This window comes from Syzygium oleosum, unplaced genomic scaffold (assembly GCF_021117445.2).
Source record: "Syzygium oleosum isolate NSW1041296 unplaced genomic scaffold, Sole_v2.1 Sole_v2.06, whole genome shotgun sequence".
Taxonomy (NCBI): Eukaryota; Viridiplantae; Streptophyta; class Magnoliopsida; order Myrtales; family Myrtaceae; genus Syzygium; species Syzygium oleosum.
In genome coordinates, this window is record NW_026607490.1 from 13509418 (window position 1) to 13533101 (window position 23684).

General features: G+C 44.0%; 1 protein-coding gene and 1 pseudogene across 1 annotated transcript in view; both read left to right on the forward strand.

Annotated features, from left to right (window-relative positions):
* The window catches only part of LOC115694237 (lipase-like), a 96929-nt gene that overhangs the window by 54135 nt on the left and 19110 nt on the right, over window positions 1–23684 (forward strand). The gene's annotated exons all lie outside the window — the stretch shown is intronic.
* On the forward strand, window positions 780–13308 carry LOC115694203 (uncharacterized; annotated as a pseudogene).

Sequence of the window (23684 nt, forward strand, 5' to 3'; positions counted from 1 at the left end):
TTAGGCCTTGTTCATAATTTATGAAACTGGCTTGATGCTTATGAACATGATATTATGATGCTTTATGACATTAATATATGTTCTTCTCTGCCTGATTGAATTCATAATAATATGAAATTCATATTTGACATTCTACAGGGGATGGCAGAGATGGAGGAGAGCTTACTGGGTGGGATCCTAACCAAGATGATCTACTAGATGAATGAATATATCATTCAGAGTATATAGGGACTTGACAAGTCACCTGCTATTGCCCATTTTGATGGAGTCCATTTACTTGAGACTTCCATTTTGCTATCTCTATTTTGTGAACATTATTGTGTTTGGTTGTGAACTGATTCTGAGATTTATTTTGGATATTGGGATTTGGATGAGTTTAAACTGAATTTGAAACTCTTCATATTTAATTTTATGTATTGATCTCAGAACAGATTCATGATAAGGGTGATTCACTTATTTAGATTGAAAATTATGATTGAGTTTAATATTTAGTGCTAAAACTCTTTGATCGATCCAAGTTGATTGTCTTGGACTGAATGTGGATGATTCATATTTGTTTGAACATTACACTGATCACCGTATTGGATTGTGCTGTAAGGTGAACATAGGAGGAGATTGTTGGATATATTATTAATATAGTCCGAATAATATGTTCACATATTATTCGGACTATATTAATAATATATCCAACATTTCCTTTTTCTCCATCTAATATGTGGCTTGACAAATTGTTTAGTTCTTTCTCTGATATTTGGTTCTTGTTATATTACGCGCAGACCATGAAGGAGATGTATGATAAAATTATTGAATCCGTTAATACGAAAAGAACAATGGCTCCAAACGCATGAACGTGGTCGATGATTGAAAATTGCAAGAACAGAGAGGATACTAAGCTTCTCTTTGATGTCTTGCAGAACCTACGCAGATTTGTCAGTTGACTTCTTGCTCCATTTGAGAAGTAAAGTTTTAATTATTGAATAGTTGATAAATTAACATGTTTTTTCCTTTCATTGCAGAGATTCTCAAATCTTCGAATGCATGAGAATTTTAACTGCAACCTTTGTCGGGAAGTCACAAAAGGATGCGTGCGTGCTAGGGCACTTGACTTTGGTAAGCTTTATCTACATGAGTTGTGTGCCAAGTTCAAAAATTTTGTATTTTGCTAATATCTTTACCTGATTCCTCTTCTGCATTCGATTGTTGCTACTTGTGGACCCTATCATTAGCACAATCATTTTATTGTATGTTGTCTGTTCTCAAATGATCTTTTTACCTCAAGCCTGTCAGGCTTGGAGAACAAATTCAGTCGCTTATGAGAACTTTTGACCACCCCACTGGTAGCAAGTTGTGCTTTTGTGTTTTTTTTTCCTTGCTGCATCAATTATGTAAACCAGAAATTTGTTTACACAGATGCAACACATCTATTAAGCAAGTGGATGGAAATTACACGACACATATAACATATCCAAGAAATAGTTTTTCATATGTGAATGTGTGAAACCACATTCAATTCAATTACATATAAAATTGTTAAATGTGTATAAACGTGTCTTGTGTAAGTAACACGTTAAGTTGCTTGACATGCTTCAATGTGTTTAAAGGGTCAAAGGGCCTATCATGACATCTTTATTTTTCATGTACAAACTTGTTAACTCGTTTATTACTCGGACATTATTAAGCTCAATCCAACTGTATCAAACACTTATTCTGTAAATGGGTCTTTCCGCACATTGCTGGCTCTCTAAGACTTTGATTTCTTGCATGACACCTCCACTTCAAGTAATTGTATTCATTGTTGAAACTTAGCAAAGAGCATTCACTTTGTGCATATGTGTTTTTATGAACTGATAGCTTCAGTAGTTATCAGTTCGAGCTGATTCTAATAGTTAAGCTCTTCATGATTTTTAAGCAAACTAAATCAAATCAAACTGTAGTTCCATAGTATGTTGACCACAAAAAAAAAAAAAAAAAAAACTGTAGTTTCATAGTATAACTCATGTCAGGAGATTGCAGCAATTAATTGTTACTGGGAGTACATGATATAATTAGAATCTATATTAATTGCAGCAATCCTTATATAGGCTAAGAATTTGAATTGCATGGTGCCTTAGTACGTCATGATAGAAACTAAGGGTTGACAAAATTGTGGGTAAGAAGGCCTTGTGGAAGCATAATGTCTACGGATTGACCCCTACAATTGGCTCTGCAAACCATTTATTGGTAATGATGATGTGTATCTACATCAAGTGATTATTTTTTTCCATTTGTTTTATTTACATATTTCTTCTGCTAACTTATGGTATTGAAATGCAGCAATATGCTAAAGAGCACAAAGATGCTACCCTCATGCAGGAAGTTATGAAGCTTTTGAAGATGAATAACTTGCCGTTGCAACCCAGCACAGCCGATATTGTTTTCAGGTTCACTTCCGTGCTGTTTATCCTGAGAAGGATGTTATTATCATGTAGTACGCCATTAAAGCACTTAAATATTGTATGAAATATACTACATAGTTATCAAGCAATTTATCCAATTTATAAGTGTTTTTTTATATGATTTAGGGCCCGTTTGGTTCGGCTTTTCAAATGCAACTTAGGGGAATGCAAATACCTTTAGGTGAAAGCCACTTGGGGAAATGCAAGTGGTGTTTGGTAAAAAAAAATTTGTGAAGCTACTTTGGCCTAAGTGGTGTTTGGTAACTTTTTTTTTGCAAAGGGCTTTGGCAATTTTTATTCTTAATATTCCGGTTTTGCCCCTATTACTATTCATCTTCTTCACCGGCGATGTCACGCCCCGAACCCCATCGAGCTCGCGACATCCCCTGCTCCGGTCGAAATGATGCGACGTCCCAGGAACGTTGTCACGCCCCGTACCCCACGAAGCGAGAGCATCCCACATGCGGTCGATAAGTTGGCTGCGACGTCCCAGGAAGCGTCGCCGACCCACGCCCATATAGAGATCAAGCACAAGCGGAAGTATAAAATAAACAAACCCAGACAACTACAATATGAGCCGAGGATAGCCATACATTATATACCATCATAGAAAGTCATTACACATTTGTTTTACTATATAAAAAAAAAACATTTGTACAACATTTACAGGAACACACAAAAACTACACAAGATTAGCAGCCACCTGGTCAAAAAGGGATAAACGGCTAGGGAGGTTAGGCTAAACTAGGGGAGAGGGCGACAGTCCAAAAAGTAGCGGCCCTCATTTCTAACTAAGGACGCTAGGCGGCCCTAAGGCTCCCAGTCAGGATCGGACGACTCGGTAGGGTCATCTGATAACTCCTCGGAGGCGTCCTCGCTGGGCCCTGACTCCTCCGAATCCATAGCTTGAGCTCGCTCGTCCTCGGAGTCCAGCTCCAACTCTGGGTCAAGGTAAAGCTCAACCCCTTCCTCATCCGATCCCAGCTCTGCCACCTCTCCGTCCTCCTCTTCGTCCTCCTCCATGGCCTCGGGTTCGCCATTCTGATCCTCCTCCATCGGTTCAGGGTCCTCTGCTAATACCCCGGGCTCTTCGTCCATATCCTCCTCCTGCCTCATCCATTCAGGCGTGGCCTCTGGATTGATCACCTCACCACCCGCTATAATCGGCTGCAACAACCCAATACTATCGACTGGGATATCGAAGGTCCTGAGGGGCTCTCCCTCATTTCCAGCGGCATCCCGGTGGCACCATGCCACGTACTCCTGCTTCTGATAATAATACTCGCCTATATTCACAGTCACTTCGGATCGATATCTCACAAAAGCCTCCCCGTTTCCCGAGGGGTAGGTACTGGTATATTGCTGGATCTGCAACGGGATCCCAAAAAGAGGCGGTGGCCTCTCCATCCTCACGGCCGAGGGTCTGAAATGTTCCGGTTTACACAACCGTGAGACGAATCTCAATGAGTTCAACCCCTAAACCTAGGCTAGGCTAGCATGCAATCTCCTGACTGGAAACAATTATTCAAATCACAATACCACAATAGTCAAACAATTATCTGACCCTGCAAGTTAGGCAGATCCACATAAAATAATCACGACACATGCGTGGCACGCATAATTACACGTATGTCAATCACATGCTCACACACCGAGTCTCACACGCTCGCATGCCAATCAATGCATGTTTATGCATGCAAATGTCATTGACATGTCATGCACATTTCTTTGGCCCACTGGCCCACACTGGCACACTTGCCCAAATTAATTATTATTACGACTCGAGTCATCAATTTTTCATGGCCCGGTGCGTCTAGCCCGCTTCAAAGTGCATGAGGCGCAGCAACCAATCGCCCAGGTGTCTCCAGCACGCTTCAAAGTGCATGAGGCGCAACACTGTTCTCCTTGCGAACAGCCTCGCTTCAAAGTGCATGAGGATGGTCGCCTTCCGGACGTACTCGGGCATCGTCCCGCTTCAAAGTGCATGAGGACGGTATCGACCCGAAGGTCCGTAGGTGATCACACAACTCATTATTATTCGAACCAGCCGTATAACGCTTCGGGGTATTTTAGGTGATCACATGCTCATGGCAGACACGCATTCTCGCACAATTTCATCACATGCCTCACTCTTGGCATACACAATGCGTGTCCATGTTATGCAATGCAATGAACCACGAGCACCAATAATTCAGACACCCAATGTCACAACACGTGCTTAATTGGTCCAATTAATACCGTGTGGCCTAACGTGCGATTCACAAGTTAGTAATTCATTGCAAACCAAACAATGGCCAATCACACTCCACAAAATTAGCCACACCACATACGACATAACAGTACGAAATCAACCACAATTAAGCACAATTGACGTACAATCAGTCAACCCGGCATACCCGGCAATTTCACCGACGAACTCCTAAATTGGTCATTAAACCCCATTATCCTCCCCAACAATTCTCATTAATCCACTAAATTTTTCCGATAAAAATTTCTACCAATCAATTCTCAACCCAGTCTCAATTACACACTGCTATTATCTAAGCCAGTCCAAAATGCACCGATAACACCTAAACCAGTCCAGAAAAACGCAACATCAGTCCTAATCTGGGTTTAGGAATTTTACTCACCGAAACAAGGGTCACGACGACGGGGAATGGCGGCCGATCACTGATGAACAGTGAAACCGGCGGCGGAATTCCCGGCGGACGGCGGCGCGGGTGTACGGATGATGAACAGTACCCCCGTACGGACGGCGTGGACAGTACCCCCGTACGGGGACACACTGTACGGACGACTGGGAAACGGTGGCCGGCGAGGCGCCGGTCACGGCGGCGACGGCCGTACGGTCGCGGATGAACAGTGACCGTACGGGGGACGATGAACGATAGAATCGTACGGGGTCACTGTACGGATCGGGCTGAACGGCGACGTATGGACATGCCGAGCAATGGGTGTCGACTGAGCAGCGATCGGACTCCGGCGAAGCTCGGCGTGATGCTGTTGCGAACGTAAATTGAGAAAAAGAGAGAAAAAGAGGGAAAAAGAGGGGGAAAGGGAGAGAGAAATGGACGGAACCGAGGCCGAGTCGTGGCGGGGGACCAAGGGGGTCGACGGCGAGGCACGGCGGTCTGCCGGCGTGCTCCGTAGCTAACAGCAAGCTCCAGGCAAGGCAAAATCAAGAGAGAAAAAGAAGAGGGGGAGTGAGCTACGGAGGAGAGGGAGCCGTTTCGGCCGGAATGAGGGTGAGAGGAGAGAGAGAGAGAGAGAGAGTTTATCTTGGTCAAACATCTAGACTAGGGGTGCCAAGTGTCAAAAATCAAGCCAATGTGACCATTTTACCCCTCATCCAATGGTTCACATTAGATCTTATCCAATAATTCATGGGCACTTAGGTCCTTTATTGCCATAATTAAGATAAGTCCAAATTTAATTAATTTCCTTAAAATTTTCCCAAAATTTGGAATCAAAAATGGCCTAGGGGCAAAACCGTCATTTTTCCGATCCCGAACCGAAATTCCAATTTTCGCACATACGCATTCCATATATGCGTGGCCAACATAATATGGCGTCGGAATCGCGAAATTCATCGCGCAAGCCCTCGAAAATCCACGTCAAAGTTTCGGGAATAAAATAATATTATTTTTCCAATTTTTGTCGAAATTCCAGTTTTTGTCCAAAATGACTCCTGGTAAGCGTGGCCACCCAAAAATGGCATCGGCCACGAAAAATAACCTCATTTGGCCTCGAAAAGCGACGCTGGCATCCCGGGGGGCAAAATCGTAATTTTTCACCCCCGGACCGAAATTCCAATTTTTACTCGTACTAACTCCACATGTGAGTGGCCAGCGTAATATGACGTCAGATTCCCAAAAATAGTCTCTTAAGCCTTTGAAAATCGATACCGAAATCCGGGCCCAATTCCGTGAACAAAACCCGCTAAACTTTCAATTTCAGAGTTTCTCACTAACGGGTGGCTGTTTAGAGGTTACGCGTATCGACCTAAGGCTATTCGTATCGTGATGGTCTCGATCATTGAGAGAATGAGAAATTATCATTAGTTCCAGAGGTCACAATCATTAGGTTCAAGTTCGGATTGGTTGACCACGTGCGCTTTTGGTCTTGCGAATCACCTGCGTCCCAATCGTACATCGTTGGCCTTGGCCAAACCAAATCCGTTACCTTTCCTAAGATCGGCCCACGTTGGCCCAAAATATTTCCTCAGCGTCTCTCGTGATCGGTATCCCTTTCGCGATAGGGTCCCCGGTCCACGTACCATCTTCTAGTTAGCCATACCCTATTGGTTAGCATCCCGAGAGTGATCAGCTCTGGGTGAGACTTACTGAAATGAAATGCGAAATAATATCAGTTTCATTGATCCCGGAAATTACATCGAAATTCGGGCTGTTACAAACGTCGCCGACCCAACCCAAACATCAGAGCCACATGCGGAAGCGAATAACAAAACCCCAGACAAATAATGACGACAACGGGGTAGAACAACAGAACAATCCAGCAACCACATATTCATACAACACCAAATATACAAACATCATATTACAGACATAAATACAGACTAACATCCTCAGTCACCGTTTAAACAAAAGTTCAGGGGTTTGGTTATCTTAACTTCACTATCGGATAACCCAAGTTGTACAACCCCTAAAACAGTCTAGGGAAAAAACCTAAGGGTCGCCCTCTTCCATTCTGCTTCTGAATTTCTGGCTTGAATCTCTGGAACTCACCTGCAGCTCCACTGGGCACCAACAGCAGCTCCCCGGACTTCCAAAAAGAAAAGGCGCACTTCCCGGGTTTAGGGCCGGGGGTCTGAAAGTGGCGGTTATACAACCGTGAGACGAATCTCAATAAGTGTATAACCCTAAACCCCACGTAGGCACTCACGTACCGCCAGACAGATCACGCATCTCACACAACGATCAATCAATCTAACAATCACACACGAACCTACCTGGAACCCATCATGCACGTTCCTGCACGTTAGACCATAATACAGCCAGCACATCACAGCAATACATCATAGACGCGCGCATGCCTTAATTATAAGACAGAAACCACTTGGGCACGTCCCATACCGTGCCTAGCAGTTTCTACCCCATAATTAAGCATCACATCGCGCGATACAAACACACTCGCACGCTACTCACACCATGCGTCACTTTCCACAATCCTCTTGCTTGTATTGCCAAATCCCACTCATTCTCAACCGTTCCACCACTACCGCGCCGCGCAAAACGATCGTGCCAACGGTCTTCCGACCTCGTCGGGCATCGTCACCCCGTCGGGCGGGCATCGTCACCTCGTCGGGACGGGGCGTCGTCCCCCGTAAACGTACACGCCTCGGGACGGAATCCTACACACACTTTCCTTCTACCGCGCCGCGTAAAACGCATCAGGCCAACGGTCTTCGACCACGTCGGGCATCGACACCTCGTCAGGCCGGGCATCGTCACCTCGTCAGGGACGGCATCGTCCCGCGTAAATGTACACGCCTCAGGACGGATCCTTTCCAACCAATCTCACATTTCTATATCCTCGTTCCACTCAAACCACACTTACACACAACCAGCACACGCACGGCCAAACATACACGCCCCACACATACATAGCCACGCACCAAATGCACATCTCACATACACTTCACAAACACGCATTCTCGTCACACGAACACCACATGATCACCCACACTCAGCAAACGAACTCAATGCACATTCACATGTCCACGCCACCACACCTCACGGCCACACACACGGCAAAGCACCACATCACATTCGGCCCAAGCACAAACTAGAACAAGCCAATGACAGCAAACTACACAATTAATCCGATAAACCCAATCAAGCCAATACATTTCCAATTAGTCACCCATTTAATTCCCGATCGATCCTCGACATCACCGCCCTAACTCAGCATTCCTAAACCTCGAATTTCGTCGCCTAATCAGCCCACAACCTCCAAACATTCAACCCCTAACTTAGTCCCGAAGACTGACCACGAAAGATTCCTAAAATCACTTAAACCGAACTTCAAACGAGTCTAGAAATACCCGAGGTCCTAAATGACATTTGGGGAAAACACTTACCCAAAAAGGCGAGACAGAACGGGCCGGAACGGGCCCTGACAAAGGCAGCAGAAGAAGAGCGGCGTCGCGGCGGGCACGACGGACGTGAATGTGACCCCGTACGCACGGTGAACAGTTACGGACACCGTACGGACAAGTCTGGGACGGTGGCCGGCGAGGTGCCGGTGATAGCCGCGGCGTCCGTACGGTCCCGCGTGAACAGTGACCCGTACGGACGGTGAACAGTAACCGTACGGACACTGTACGGACGGGCTGGACGGCGACGTACGGCGAGGCTGGACGGCTGGGTGTCGACGGAACGGCGATCGGAGCTCCGGCGAAGCTCCGGCAGTACTATTTGCAGACTGGGAAAGAGAAAAAGAGAGAAACAAGGCTATTTTGGACAAAAACCGGGGCCTGTGGTGACTGCACAGAGGTGGAAATGGTTGCTGGTGGTGCTGGCTCGGCGGGGGCAGCTCCGGCTGGTACTGTTCCGGCGTGAACAGTACCAGGAAATGCAGAAATGTGCCCACGGTAGAGAAAACGTTGAGGAAGAAGAGGAAAAAATGGGAAAATGGCCGAATGGGTCTGCACGAGAGAGAGAGAGAGAGAGAGAGAAGACTATCTGGTCAAATGGGTCAAAGATGGTGTGAGTGGAATCCATGTGTCTCAATCTAAGCCAATTGGACAATTTTGCCCTTGATCCAAAGGACAAGATATGATCAAATCCAATAATTTAGGGGTAGAATGGTCATTTGCTCTTAACCATGGTTGACCAGACCTGAGTTAAGCCTAACTCACCTTGGTTAATCCCAAAATTAATCCAAATTTCGGAATTAATTAAAAATGGCCTAGGGGCATTTTCGTAATTTTCCGATCCCGAACTGAAATTCCAATTTTCGCACATACGTGTTCCATATGTGCGTGGCCAACATAATATGGCGTCAAAATCGCGAAATTCATCGCGCAAGCCCTCGAAAATCCACGTCAAAGTCTCGGGAATAAAAGAATATTATTTTTCCAATTTTTGTCGAAATTCCAATTTTTGGCCAAAACCACTCCTGGTATGCGTGGCCACCCCAAAATGACACTAGCCTCGAAAAATAACCTCAAACGACTTCAGAATCGCCATCGGTGACCAGAGGGGCAAAACCGTAATTTTTTCGGTCCCGGACCAAAATCCATTTTTTTTGCAGAAATGGGTGGCCCCAAGGTTGGCCAAGCCAAAAACGTCATCGGCCGTCCAAAATTGTCACTTTCAAAATTCTCGATTCCCGGGCCCGAATTCCAAGAAATTACTAAAATCGAACAATCGCGACTTTAGCTTATCTCTTGCTAACGGGTGGCTCATTGGGATTACGCGCTCTCGACCCGTGACCGACATTGGGATTACGCGCTCTCGACCCGTGACCGACACTAAGTCAAATCACGTTTAAGTTTACTCCACCCGGGACGACCTCGGTTGTCATATAATTGCGAGGGTCTATCGCTAGTTCCCTTCGGACACAATCAATCAAGTAGACCGGTCTCGGTTGGCTCAAAACATTCCCTCGTCAATCCATATGGTCGAAGATCGAACCCAGGTCGAGTTCTTTGGTCGTACGAACTCAATTCCGTAACGGCCCTACCCCTAAGGTTAGCATCCCGTGAATGCGCATTTCCGGGTGAGATCTCACTATAAGTGCATTGATCAAATTCATTTCCTAAATCCCGGGAAAAGGATCGAAAATTCAGACTGTTACAGGCGAGGGTGGCCGACGAGAGCGGATCTGGCCAGCGAAGGCCCGGCGAGGGGCCGGCGAGGTTGCCTGACCTAGGCGACGGCCGCCTGGGGTCGGGCGATCGCCCAGTGTGTCGCCTCGGGTCTGCGGTCGCCTGGAGTCGCGCGACCCAGGGCGGCGGTCGCCCCGGGTCGCGCGACCTCAGCCGCGAGTCGCCGGGGTCAGCGCGACCCAGCGGCGGCGTCGCCCGGGTCGCGCGACCCCGGCGACGCCGCCGGGTCGCGCGACCCCGGCGACGGCCGCCCGAGGTCGCGCGACCCGGCGACCGCCGCCCGGGTCGCGCGACCTCGGCGACCGCCGCCCGGGTCGCGCGACCCTCGGCGACCGTCACCCGAGTCGCGCGACCCCGGCGACCGCCGCCCGGGTCGCGCGACTCTAGGCGACCGCCGACCCAGCGACGGCGCTGGGCGGCCGCCCGACCCCAGCGCGGCCGCCGCCCGGGTCGCGACCTCGCTGGCCCGTCGCCGGCCCTTTGCCGGCCACCCTCGCCGGCCACCCTCACGGTGAAGAAGATGAACAGTGACAGGGCAAAACCGGAAAATTGAAATTTGAGTGAGGGCAATTTGGGAAGGAAAAATAAGCTTCAGCATTCCACAAATGCTGAAAGCCCAAAGCTGGTCCGGACTAGCTTTGGGCTTTCAACATTCCAATGGCATTCCAAATGCTGGCTTTCTGCTTTCCGAGTCCGGAAAGCCGAACCAAACGGTTCAGCATTTTGGGAAGGGGCTTTCGGCCGAAAGCCCCTTCCCAAAGCTAAACCAAACGGGGCCTTAATCGACTTGTTTTTATTTTAATCATTTTGTCTGCATTGCTACTCTCAATCTTATAGTTTACTCATGTTATTTGACATCCTTTTTTCCATGGAAAAATTTTACAGCATTTGTTATGATACAGACAATTGAGGGTTGCTCACAAAGTATATGAAGAGATTTGTCAAGGTTGGGGTGAAATTGCATAGAGCTGCATTTGATATCTGGATGGAGTTTGCTGCAAAAGCAGGTGAGAAATACTCGCTCTGTCTCCCTTTGATGCTCTCTAGCCCTTGTACCTCAGCAATTTATATTTTCTTTTTCTTCCCACAAATAGTTTTCTCATCCAGGTCCTGCCACTTACTACAAAAGACAGGATGTGCTAGAATATATTCTTCTGTACAATGATTTCTTTCTCTCCGTAAACATAAAGGTAGAAATAAGAAATAAAAAGAATTTTCACTACACTGTGTCTTTCAACATCTTTGTTTCTTTATTTGTTATGAGATTTTGCTTCTATATCCTATTTAGTGGTTTGACGGAAATGACCTTTTTTAGGAGACGTTGAATCTCTATGGAAAATTGAGAAGTTAAGATCTGAGTCCATGAAGCAGCACACCGTGGGCAGTGGGTTCTCATGTGCGAAGGTAGTTTGCACACACAGACTGTTGAAATCACAAATATCAGACCCTGAAAGCACTTGGTCTTCTTGCATGCGAAAATCTGATCATGGGAAAACAGTAAAGTTGCAATAGATATCAGTACAAAGTTCTTGGTAAACCAGCTGAGAGGTCTATGGCCAAAAAAAGTGAGAGTTCATGCTTGAATAAACCAAATTTTGGCTCACACCCTAGGACATGAAGCACCCATGGGCATGATAATATTCATTGTCAACACACAAAGGAGATACGAGTACTTTTCTCTATTTGGAAGCATTTATTGTGGCTTTTAGCACTCCGGTGTAAGATTAAAATTTAACTGAATGTCATTTAGTTGTTTTGTGGTGAACTAAATGGTTTTATATCCAATGTTTTGTGCAGGGATTTAGGAAAACCTGAGGAGGCTGCTACAGTGATTCATGTCTTGAATCAGGTGCTTCACTTCTCAGAGCATCTATAGCTATTTTGATATGCTCACCATCTGGCATGATCTCCTAGCTCAAGGACTTGTATCCTAAATTACCTCCGCCTTTGAACTAGTCCTTTAATTTTCCATATCCTGTTAAGGAATAAAACAATTAGTGGAAGACATACTGAATTGTCCCCCATAATGTGCTCAGATAAAATTACTGTGACAGATCCTCTCGTTGAGGGTGACTGGTTGATTTGGGTTTCATATTTGGTGCTTGCTGTAGTGTTTGGTTAAAATTACACAAGTGAGTTCCATGGTCCTAATAGTGAGTTCGAAAGATCATCTTAGGCTCCTGAAGTAGATAAAGTTGGAAATACACCTACATAGGCTCTGTTTGTTCAGATGTCGCTTCTTAGTTCTCATGAAGTGAATGCCTTGGATTGATGCCAGAGTTTACCTATGCTAAGAGGTCCAGCATTATGGTTGAACTTCAAAAGCTTGTCAGCGAGTGGCCTGTCGAGGTTATCAAACGGAAGAAAGAAGATGACCGCAAGGTACTTACTTTGACTAAATATCCTTATCACTTTGGGTAGAAGTAGAAATATTACTTGTTTGTAGTTATATATTGCTCTGGTAATATTTTCCCAATCATTCCTGTTGCTAGTTGTATATATGTTGCATTTAACTATCTCGAAGTTTTTACAACCTCGAATTTTCTTCGCTCATGTAGGCATTGGCTGCTACTCTCAAAGCCAATATCCCGGCCATGGTTAGTTCCTTATTAAACACAGGCTTGGAGGTGAAAGTGAATATGGAAGAACTAACCACCGAAGGCACCCTTTGTTAAGGTATGACAGAATTGGAGATTGAATGCACTAGCTGCAGATCTGTCTCCTATGTGGGCCATTAAGGTTGCCATGTTAGTTTCAGCAAATTCCGCTGAGAAGCAAGACAAGTGCGGTAATCACGTCTCGAGCAACCAGCATCTGAAGTTCTCTTGTGAAGGTCCCCGAACCATTTGAAGTTCTGCTCGTTCTTTGATTTGAATGTTATCATTCCTGTACTTTCAGATAATGATTATTTTCTTTCCCCAAAAAGTAAGTGTATCTGAGAGAATAGGTGCATCATCAACAATTGAATTCTGGGAACAATCCTCAGATGACTAGTTTTTGCAGAGAGGATCTTTTGGCTCACGCATTTTAGATGGACCAAATTGCAGTTCAGAGACGACAATAGATAAGGTGTTCCTTTCATTTTCAATCTGATTTTGCAGCCTATTCTATTATATTTCTGACAGAATTTCGCTGTCCAAAATTAAGAGAGTGCATTTAATCCCGACTCATTCGATGATGGTATACAGCGACTGCCGTCGCCTCTTGATTTTATCAGATTGAACTGTCCAATCGCGGTGCCAAAGATACAGAACCTACATACATCACTTGTTAGTAATGGGTAGTCAGTAGCAAGCTGTGATTCACAACTTCCACTTCCACGTTTAGAGGAGTTGTCATTAGTTTATTCTGTTTCCTCTGTCCATCTTCAAATCCTGTTGGTGCATATAGTGGTCAACGAAGAAATAAAAACAATGCTTTCCGTCTCTGCCCATTCATTACACAACAATTTTACCTCAGAATAATATATGTCAAGGGTACAATGAATATTTTGAGGGGGGACACCAAATTCAAGTTTTTGGCTTTACGTAAGTATAGAAAGTTATGGACATCCTCCTACAATATCTAAATTAACTTTGGTAAAGTTGAAAGGTGGGAACATTTTTAAAGAAAATTAAGATTTCATCACTTCTTAATATTAAACTGAAAGCTTATATTCTCCGTGATAAAGTCGAATGTTCGGGACATTTTTAATAGCAAGTGGAAAGGTCAAGATTCTCTAGAATATTAGGCTAATGAGATCCGAAAAACTCACTTTTTCCAAAAGTGATTTTTTTAAAAGAAAATGAGGACTATCCAGATTTTCACGCTTGTATAGTATTTATTTTCATAAATCTATATATTCACTTGCTAAATGTTAATTTGAGATTTGGTCATGTCAATTAATATATCAATTGTAGCATACTAATTAACATTACTCATAAATAACCAGGACTATTTGTCAAACTTCAAATGATGGAGAGCAAGTGCTTATTGAGTAATAATGCACATTTTTTTAACAAAATTGAAAAAAAAAATCCATAATTGTTAGCATAAAACTATTTCGTGGGGACCTCAGCCGTCGGCAAAACTGCTCCAGAGAATGCAAGGGAAAATCTTGTTAAAAGTAATGTGATAATGGAAAGGTATAATGCAATAAGGCAAAGAAAAAGAAGATGGGGTCATGCTAATGTGGAAAAGAAGAAGAGCCACCAATGCTTTAGCGTGCCTTTTGTGATGTCCGCAAGATTTTAGTCAAAAGAAGCGCACAAAGATAATAAAAAAAAACATAGGGAGGATGCATTTCGATGGCAAGAAAAAGTTCATAACTCCTCCTTCCTGTTTTGCCCCTTATTTTCCTTTTCTACGAGGAATTTCTTTCATAATCAAATTCATGAAAAATCATCATTGAGATCTTAAATTAGTGTTGCCATCTTCACTTTTTTGTTCAGACTACAATCACTCCTAAAAAACAAATGACCCTAGGCCAGTGCCCGGGCATTGGTACGGCCCCTTATTGCTAACGGGCCTGGTCTGGTACGGCCCCTCATGGGCTCGGGCCCAAGAGGGCCGGTCTGTGCTGGTTCTGGGCCGGCGTGGCCCAGTTACCATTCTTTAGGGTAGGGATTTTGTTAATGCACATATTAGGAAAATTAGAATGCTAAAGTTCAAGTCTGTTGCGAACCTTGTTCAAACCCAAAGAAATGTAATGCACTGAATATGATGAGTCAAATTCAGATTTCGAGGGAGAAAGAAAATTTCAACGTGCAATTGCTGGTGTAGTAAAAATACTGATAAGTTATGGTCTTGGTAATGAACCAAGAATATGTGATGCAACGTAAGAAAATTAACAAAGAAAAGAAAAAAGATGTCCTAGAATTTGGAGTAGAATTAAGAATGTTAATTTTTTTTTTTGGCGAGAGAAGAATGTTAGTTCAATGCAATATCTACTAGTATAAAAAATGTATGTTTTTGTTCAAGTATTTATTATCATAAATAGATTGAGTGATCAGAAGTATTATTCCTCAAAGCTTATAAAAGTATCAAAAACTTGCTCAACAACAACACGACCTTCATATGGCCCCAAAAAAAAAAAACAACACGACCTTCAGGCTCGAGAACTCGTCGACTCGTGATTCGATGGCGTCGAACCCATGCACGCCGTCTCGAGAGCTCACAGACTCTACTGCATTTTCAAGCCTCCGATTCATCTCAGCTTCAGTTGGATTCGTCTCTCCTTATGACAACCAAGTCGTGGAATTTAAGAATCACAGCTCCTTCTCCTCTAGTGCTCAGCCCCTTGGTTTCGCAGGTAGCGTGCTTGTTGTCTGTTAGGCTTTTCTTTTTGCTGCTGAGGAATTTCGACGTGGATTGTAGATGCCAGAGCGATGGTTCTTTGTTAGTAGGGGGCTTTAAGTCTGAATATCTCATTCGAGGGATGCGTACCTGGTGCGGTCAAGTTAAAGCAAAGAGTATATATAATAGATCAGGAACGATTATGCTGTCAGGAAATTTGCTTGTGAATAGAGATGTCATATTTATATAGTCGTCATTGTGTTTGCTTCGTATATTTGATGTTGAAGACACGATTGTCAAATCTTCGAATTCATGGGAATTTAAAACTGCGACCCTATGTCGGGCAGTCACAAAAGCACATGTGCGTGCAAGGGCTCTTGACTTTGGGAAGCTTTACCGACACAATATTTGTGCCAAGTTCAACAATTTTGTATCTTGCTAATATCTTTACCTGATTTCTCTTCTGCATTCGATTGTTGGTACTTGTTAACCTTATGATCAAGGCAATCATTTTATTGTATTATCTCTGTTTTTTAATGATCTTATTACCGAAAGCCTACCATGCTTGGAGAATGTATTGAGTTGCTTACGAGAACTTTTGACTACCCAACTGGCAGCAAGTTGTGCTTGTGTCATATTCTTGTTGTGTCGAATGTTATGTAAACCAAAATTATGTCCAACAAAGATACGACACATCTGTTAAGCACATGGATGAAAGTAACAGGACACATATAACATGTTCAAGAAAGAGGTTTTCATATATAATTTTATGAAACCACATTTAATTTAAAGTACATATAACATTGTTAAATGTGTATAAACGGTCTTTTGGGAGTAACATGTTAAATTGCTCGACATGCTTCAATGCGTTTAAATTGGTGAAAAGTGTCAATCATGACAACTCTATTTTTCATGTGCATACTTGCTCACTTTGGGCAAAATGTGTTTTTACGAACTAATAGCTTCAGTAGTTATCCGTTCGAGCTAATTCTAGTAATAAGGCTCTTCATTATTTCCAAGCAAAATAAATCAAATCAAACTGCACTTCCATAGTATGTCTCATGTCAGGAGATTACAACAATCAATTGTCACTGGGAGCACATAATATAACAAGTATTTATATCTCTTAATCCTTCTTTTGCCTAAGAATTTAAATTACCATGGCGCATTTAAGGCGCGAATGATAACCATTCTGTTTCCTCGTTTTTCTATTTTTTTGTTCTCGAAAACAGATTTGGAATAGAAATCTGTTTGGTAAAATAATTTCATTTTTCTATTTTCGGAATAAATTTTTAGCCCAGAAATAGGTTTGTATCAGAAATAAGAAGTTGAAATTTTCTACTTTTCTATTTTTGAACTAGAAACAGAAATAATAATTATTTTTTATTACTCGCCCTCGCCGTCCGCCACCTCTGCCCGCCATTCGCCCCGTCCGCCGCCCGCCCGCCCGCCAGCCATCTGTCGCCGTTCGCCGGGAACAAAAATTTAAGAACAACCTATCAAACGAATTTCTATTCTAGAAACAAAAATTTTGTATCATTGTCAAATGCTACTTTTGCTCAAAAACTCATATGGAAAATAGAAATAGAAAAAATCTAGGCAAAAATAGGATTGAAAAAGAGAAATTTTATCATTCGCGCCCTTAGTTGTCCTTAATGATAGAAACTAAGGGTTGACAAAATTGTAGTTAAGAAGGCCCTTGAGGAAGCATAATGTCTATGGTTTGACCCGTACAATTGGCTCTACAAACCATATATCGGTAATGATGATATGTACTTATATGAAGTGATTTTCTTTCGTTTTGATTTATTTACACATTTCTTTTCTTAACTTGGTGTATTGAAATGCAGCATTATGCTAAAGAGCACAAAGATGCTACCCTCACGCAGAAAGTTATGAAGCTCTTGAAAAAGAATAACTTGCCATTGCAACCCAGCACGGCCGATACTGTTTTCAGGTTCACTTTCATGCTGATTAACCTGATTGCATGCTGTTTTTTCTGAAAAGGATGTCATTATCATGGAGTACACCACTAAAGCACTCAACTGTTAACTATGTGAAAAATACTACTCAGTTATCAAGCAATTTATCCAATTTATAAGTGTCTTCTCATAAATGAACAAAATCAAGTTGTTCTTATTTTTATCATTTTGTCTGCATTGCTACTCTCAATTTATTGGTTTACTCATGTTATTTGACATCCTTTTTTTATAGAAATTTTTTTGAAGCATTTGTTATGATCCAGACATTTGGGGTCTCTCACAAAGTAGTCGAAGAGATTTGTCAAGGATGGGGTGAAATTGCATAAAGTTGCATTTGACATCTAGATGTGGTTTGCTACCTAATCAGGTAAAAAACTCAGAGTCTCCCTTTGCTGCTCTCACGCCCTTGTCCCTCAGCAAATTTTACTTTCGTTTCTTCCCAGAAATAGTTTGCTCATCCAGGTCCCGCCACCTACTAGAGAAGGATGGGATGTGCTAGATATATTCTTCTGCCTAATCAAATAGGCAAAAGGTAGAAATTCAAAGAATTGTCGTTGTGTTGTGTCTTTCAACGGCATTGTTTCTATTCCTGTTCTGAGATCATGCTTCTTTATCCTATTAAGTGATTCGAAGAAAATTTACCCTTCTTAGGAGACAGTTTTTTTTTATCGGTCTTACTTTATCTCTCTCTCACTATATATGTCACGCCCCGAACCCCCATCGAGATCGCGACATCTCCTGCTCCGGTCGAATAGTTACGACGTCCCAGGAACGTCGCCGACCCAACCCGAACATCAGAGCCACATGCGGAAGCGGATAATAAAAACCCCGGACAAAAAGATGACGACAACGGGGTAGAACAATATAACAATCAAACAACAACATATTCACATGGTACCAAATATGCAAACATTGTATTACAGACATATACAGCAAACCAACCTCCGAACTCACCGTCATAACAAAATATCAGGGTCTGGTTAACTTAACTTCCCTATGGGTCAACCTGATTTACACAACCCCTAAAATGCCTTAGGGAAAAACCTAAGGATCGCCCTCTTCCATTCTGCTTCTGAATCTCTGGCTTGAACGTCCGGAACTCACCTGCAGCTCCACTGAGCACCCAAAGCGGTTCCTCGAACTTCCAAAAAGAAGAGGCGGACTTCCCGGGTTTACGACTGGGAGTCTGAAAGTGGCGGTTATACAACCGTGAGACGAATCTTAGTAAGTGTACAACCCCAAACCCCACGTAGGCATTCACGTACCGCCAGACAAAAACACGCATAACACACGACCATCAATCAAACTAACAACCACACACGACCATACCTGAAATCCATCATACACGTTCTTGCACGTTAGACAATAACACAGCCAATACGCCACAGAAACACATCACAGCCGGCGCGTGTCTCGATTATAGAGCAAAACCCACTTGGGCACGTCCCATGCTATGCCTAGCAGTTTTTACCCCATAATCGAGCATCACACCACGCGATACAAACACACTCGCACACTAACTCACACCACACGTCACTTTCTTAATCTCACTCGTCCAGCCAATTCCCGCTCATTCTCAACCTTTTCACCACTACCGCGCCCGCGTAAAACGCATCAGGCCAACGGTCTTCTGACCTCGTCAGGCATCGACACCCCATCGGGCCGAGCATCATCACCTCGTCAGGGACGGCATTGTCCCGCGTAAACGAACACGCCTCAGGACGGAATCCTACACACACTTTCCTTCTACCGCGCCCGCGTAAAACGCATTAGGCCAACGATCTTCTGACCACGTCAGGCATCGTCACCCCGTCGGGCCGGGCATCGTCACCCCGTCGGGCCGGGCATCGTCACCTCGTCAGGGACGGCATCGTCCCGCGTAAACGTACACGCCTCAGGACGGACCTTTTCCCATCAATCCTACACACCCGTACCTTCATTCCACACTCTCCACACGTACCACACGGCCACACATACACATGGTTACACACACAAATTCACATCTCGCACACACTTTTCACAATTACCCATCCTCATCATGCGAACACCACATAAACACTGAAGTTTGGCACGCGAACTCAATGCGCAATCATGCCACCACACCTCACAGCCACACAATCACACATACGAGCTCATTCAAGCATCAAACTACCCGTCAAAATGCCACGATAACACCGAATAATTCTCGAGAGAGAGAAAAACCGAGAATATGTAAAATCGGGTCCAAACTGGGCAGTTGCATAGTGACAGAAATCCATTTGAAATAAATAGTAAAAAAACTCCAAAAATTATGAAATTTGAATATGTTGTACAAAACATCTCAATGAACATTTTCCGTGCAGAACTCGAAATCCAGTTCAAACCGTAAACACCTCGTTTTGACACTCAAAGTCGTACAAAATCCGATTCGCTCGGACAGCCCCTCAGGCCATCAAAATACAACTCATTCAGTATCCAAATCATTTTGGAAAGCCTTGAAATTTTTATATGTTATAGCCACAAATGTCCCCAAAAATTTTCGTGAAGGAAGTATTTTTAAAATAGGCCTGGAAAAATTTATAAAAATTCGAACAGACCAAAAGGTCGAGTGAACAGTAAATCGGGCAGTTTTATTTCGGTCCAAAGATGGACTTCCGAATGGCCTCAAATGATTTCCAAAAATTCCCAAATTAAAATTTGTTATACTTCAAGATGTTGGGAACAACTTTCATGAAGAAAACTTCCTCAAATTCAGCCCCCAAAATTCTCCACAAAAATAGCAAACCGGACGGATACAGTAGTCACAAATTCGAAAATCACACCAAATCACACGAATTCAAACCGTGATCATTCCGTATCATCACGGCCCTATCCGAACCTCCCAAACCTCATATTTTCAGTCTCCAAATCAGTCTACAACCATCCGAACCACCAGCCACTATTCAGTCTCAAAACCGCCTAAATCGGGTCCTAAACGAGCCTAGAAATACCCGAGGTCCTAGGTAGTTTTTGGGAGAGACACTTTCTTTGAAAAGGCGGACAAATGGGCTGGACAAGGGGGTGGAACAGCCGGCCCAGCAGCTCCGGAGATAGCGAGCTCACGATCGGCGAAGGGAGAATCGGCAACGAAGAGAAATTGTGGAGAGAGAGGGGAAGGGGAGTTCTGGTTGGGGGAGTGGCCGAATGAGGAGGTGAAGGGGAGAGAGAGAGAGTCAATATTGGTCAAAAAAGTGGGCTGGTGGGGGACATGTGTCGCCGATCCGGGAGATTTGACTAAAACGCCCTTAATCCAATGATCTTGGTTGATCTTATCCAAATAATTGAGGGGCATTTTGGTCTTTGGCCTCAATAATTGAGCTGAATTAACTAAATAATTATCCCCAAAATTTTCCCAAAATTTGGAACTGAAAATGGCCCAGGGGCAAAATCGTCATTTTTCGGTCCCGGGGCGAAATTCCAATTTTCGCCCGTACTAACCCCAAATGAGTGTGGCCAACATAATATGACGTCGGAATCGTGAAAATAGCTTCTTACGCCCTTGAAAATCGACTGCAAAGTCCTGGGAATAAAATAATATTATTTTTCACTTCTGAGCCAAAATTCCAATTTTTGACCGTATCCACTCCAAACATGCGTGGCCACCCCAAAATGGCATCGGCCTCAAAAAATAACCTCATACGGCCTCAGAATCAACGTCTGGGTCCCGAGGGGCAAAATCGTAATTTTTTCGATCCCGAACCGAAATTCATTTTTTTGTAGAAATGGGTGGCCCCAAGGTTGGCCAAGCCAAAAACGTCAACGGCTGCTCAAAATTGTCACTTTCAAAATTCTCGATTCCCGGGCCCGAATTCCAAGAAATGACTAAAATCGAACAATCGCAACTTTAGCTTATCTCTAGCTAACGGGTGGCTCGTTGGGATTACGCGCTCTCGACCCGTGACCGGCACTAAGTCAAATCACGTTTAAGTTCACTCTCTTGGGACGACCTCGGTTGTCATATAATTGCGAGGGTCTGTCGCTAGTTCCCTTCGAACACGATCAATCAAATAGACCGGTCTCGGTTGGCTCAAAACATTCCCTCGTCAATCCATATGGTCGAAGATCTAACCCAGGTCGAGTTCTTTGGTCGTGCGAACTCAATCCCGTAATAGCCCTACCCCTAAGGTTAGCATCCTGTAAATGCGCATTTCCGGGTGAGATCTCACTATAAGTGCGTTGGCCAAAATATTCATTTCATGAATCCCGGGAAAATGATTGAAAATTCAGACTGTTACAATTCTTCCCCCCTAATAAAAATTTCATCCTCGAAATTTACAACTATACCTGCTATCCAAACAGATGGGGGTGATGACGTCTCAATATTCCTTTCTTCCAATTGGTACCTTCAGTCCTATAATAATCTCAAACATCTTTGACCAATGGGACCGTCTTATTCCTTAAAACTGGTTCCTTCCTATTTGCTCCTAAAATCCAATATACATATTCTCAACATATCCTTTCAAATCTGTATAGTCCGTCCAGACTGGCTGATAACATCTCTGCCTTAAATTCCGTCAACAACGCAACTATCGAGGTTCCTCCTCGACTCCTTACAACCTCAAATCTAAGGTGTCCAGCCAGACTAAACTGAATTACCCTAATGTTGCATTCCATTACAGCATTCTGTTTAACTAACCAATTCAAGCCTACACTCAAACCGAAATCACACATGATTAACATAGCCTATCCCGTTCTCTACACCACCAAACACCACTTCACAGTCTGAACATTCCAACGACATGCATATCTTACTCATCAATGGCACAATCACACACACTTGCACTTTAAATTCAGTTTCAATCCAACCAACTTAGCATATCAAGCAGACACGAACAAGCGCGACGCCCCTGAATCAATAAAACAGATACAACATAATTATACACAGAGACCATACCTGTGATTACGTTTGGCGCCTTATCCGTTTCCCCTCGCACCAGGGCGTACACTCGTCCTTGTGCCGGCGGTCTGTTCGAATTAGCCGGCGAGGCTGCACTAGTCGGATTCCCAATCCGAGGTGCTGCGATGACGGGGGTGGTCGAACCTGAAGATTCGGGCAATTCCTTATGTGATGTCTCATTCCACCACACCCAAAGCATGCCCCAGTCACACTCGGGCAGGGACCATTCCCGTGATGTCTCCCACAACGTCTACAGGCGGAATTAGACGGATATGCCGACTTCCCAATATTCCTTCTTGCCGGAGAGACAAAACGTCGATTTTCCATCATCGGTCTTTTCCCTTGTTGACGATCATCCCCGGCTGAGGTATGTTGTGATCCAGACGTGGCGGCTCTTTCCGTCGTATCCTGCTCCATAATATGAGCCCGCCTATACATTTCTCCATAATCCTTAATGTCATGCGACAATATCTGACTCCGAAGATCCGGCTTCAATCCGTCCCGGAATCTTCGAGCCCTATCCCGTGGATTTTCTACCATTGTCGGTGCGAACATCGCCAACCTCGCGAATTCTGCTTCATATTGATCAACTGTCATCTGTCCTTGGCACAATCGCATGAATTCCATCAATTTCTTCTCCTAGGAATTCTCCGAAAAATATTTCTCATAAAAATTCTCAACAAATACAGCCCAAGTATGGGCCGTTCCCTCTGGAAATACTCTACCTTCAGTGGCCTTCTACCAATCATGAGCATTTTCCTGTAACTGATAAACCGCCAATGTTACTTTCTCCTTATCGGTGCACCCCAAAACTTTAAAAGTTTTCTCCAATGATTCCACCCATCTCGGTGCAGTCTCGAGGTCACCACTACCATGAAACTGAGGCGGCTTCAACTTAATGAATTGCTCCACCAATTGAGGCATCTGTCTAACCCCTGCTGGTTGAGCCTGCTCTTGCTGGGCTTGATTTCGTCCAACACCAGCATTCTCATTAACTACAGCAGCTGCAGCCTCAGCCGCTTGGGCGGTCGCATTATCTCGCTCTTGGGCTTGCCTGTCCAACATATTCCCAATCCTCTTTAATATTCTGAGGACTCCTTCCATACGCGGATCTTCCGCAGGTCTAACATCAGCTCTGGGGTCTACTGCAGCTCTAACATCGACTCCCGGATTTCCTACCACTCCAGCACCCAAACCAACGTCCTCTACAGCTCTAGCCCGAGCAC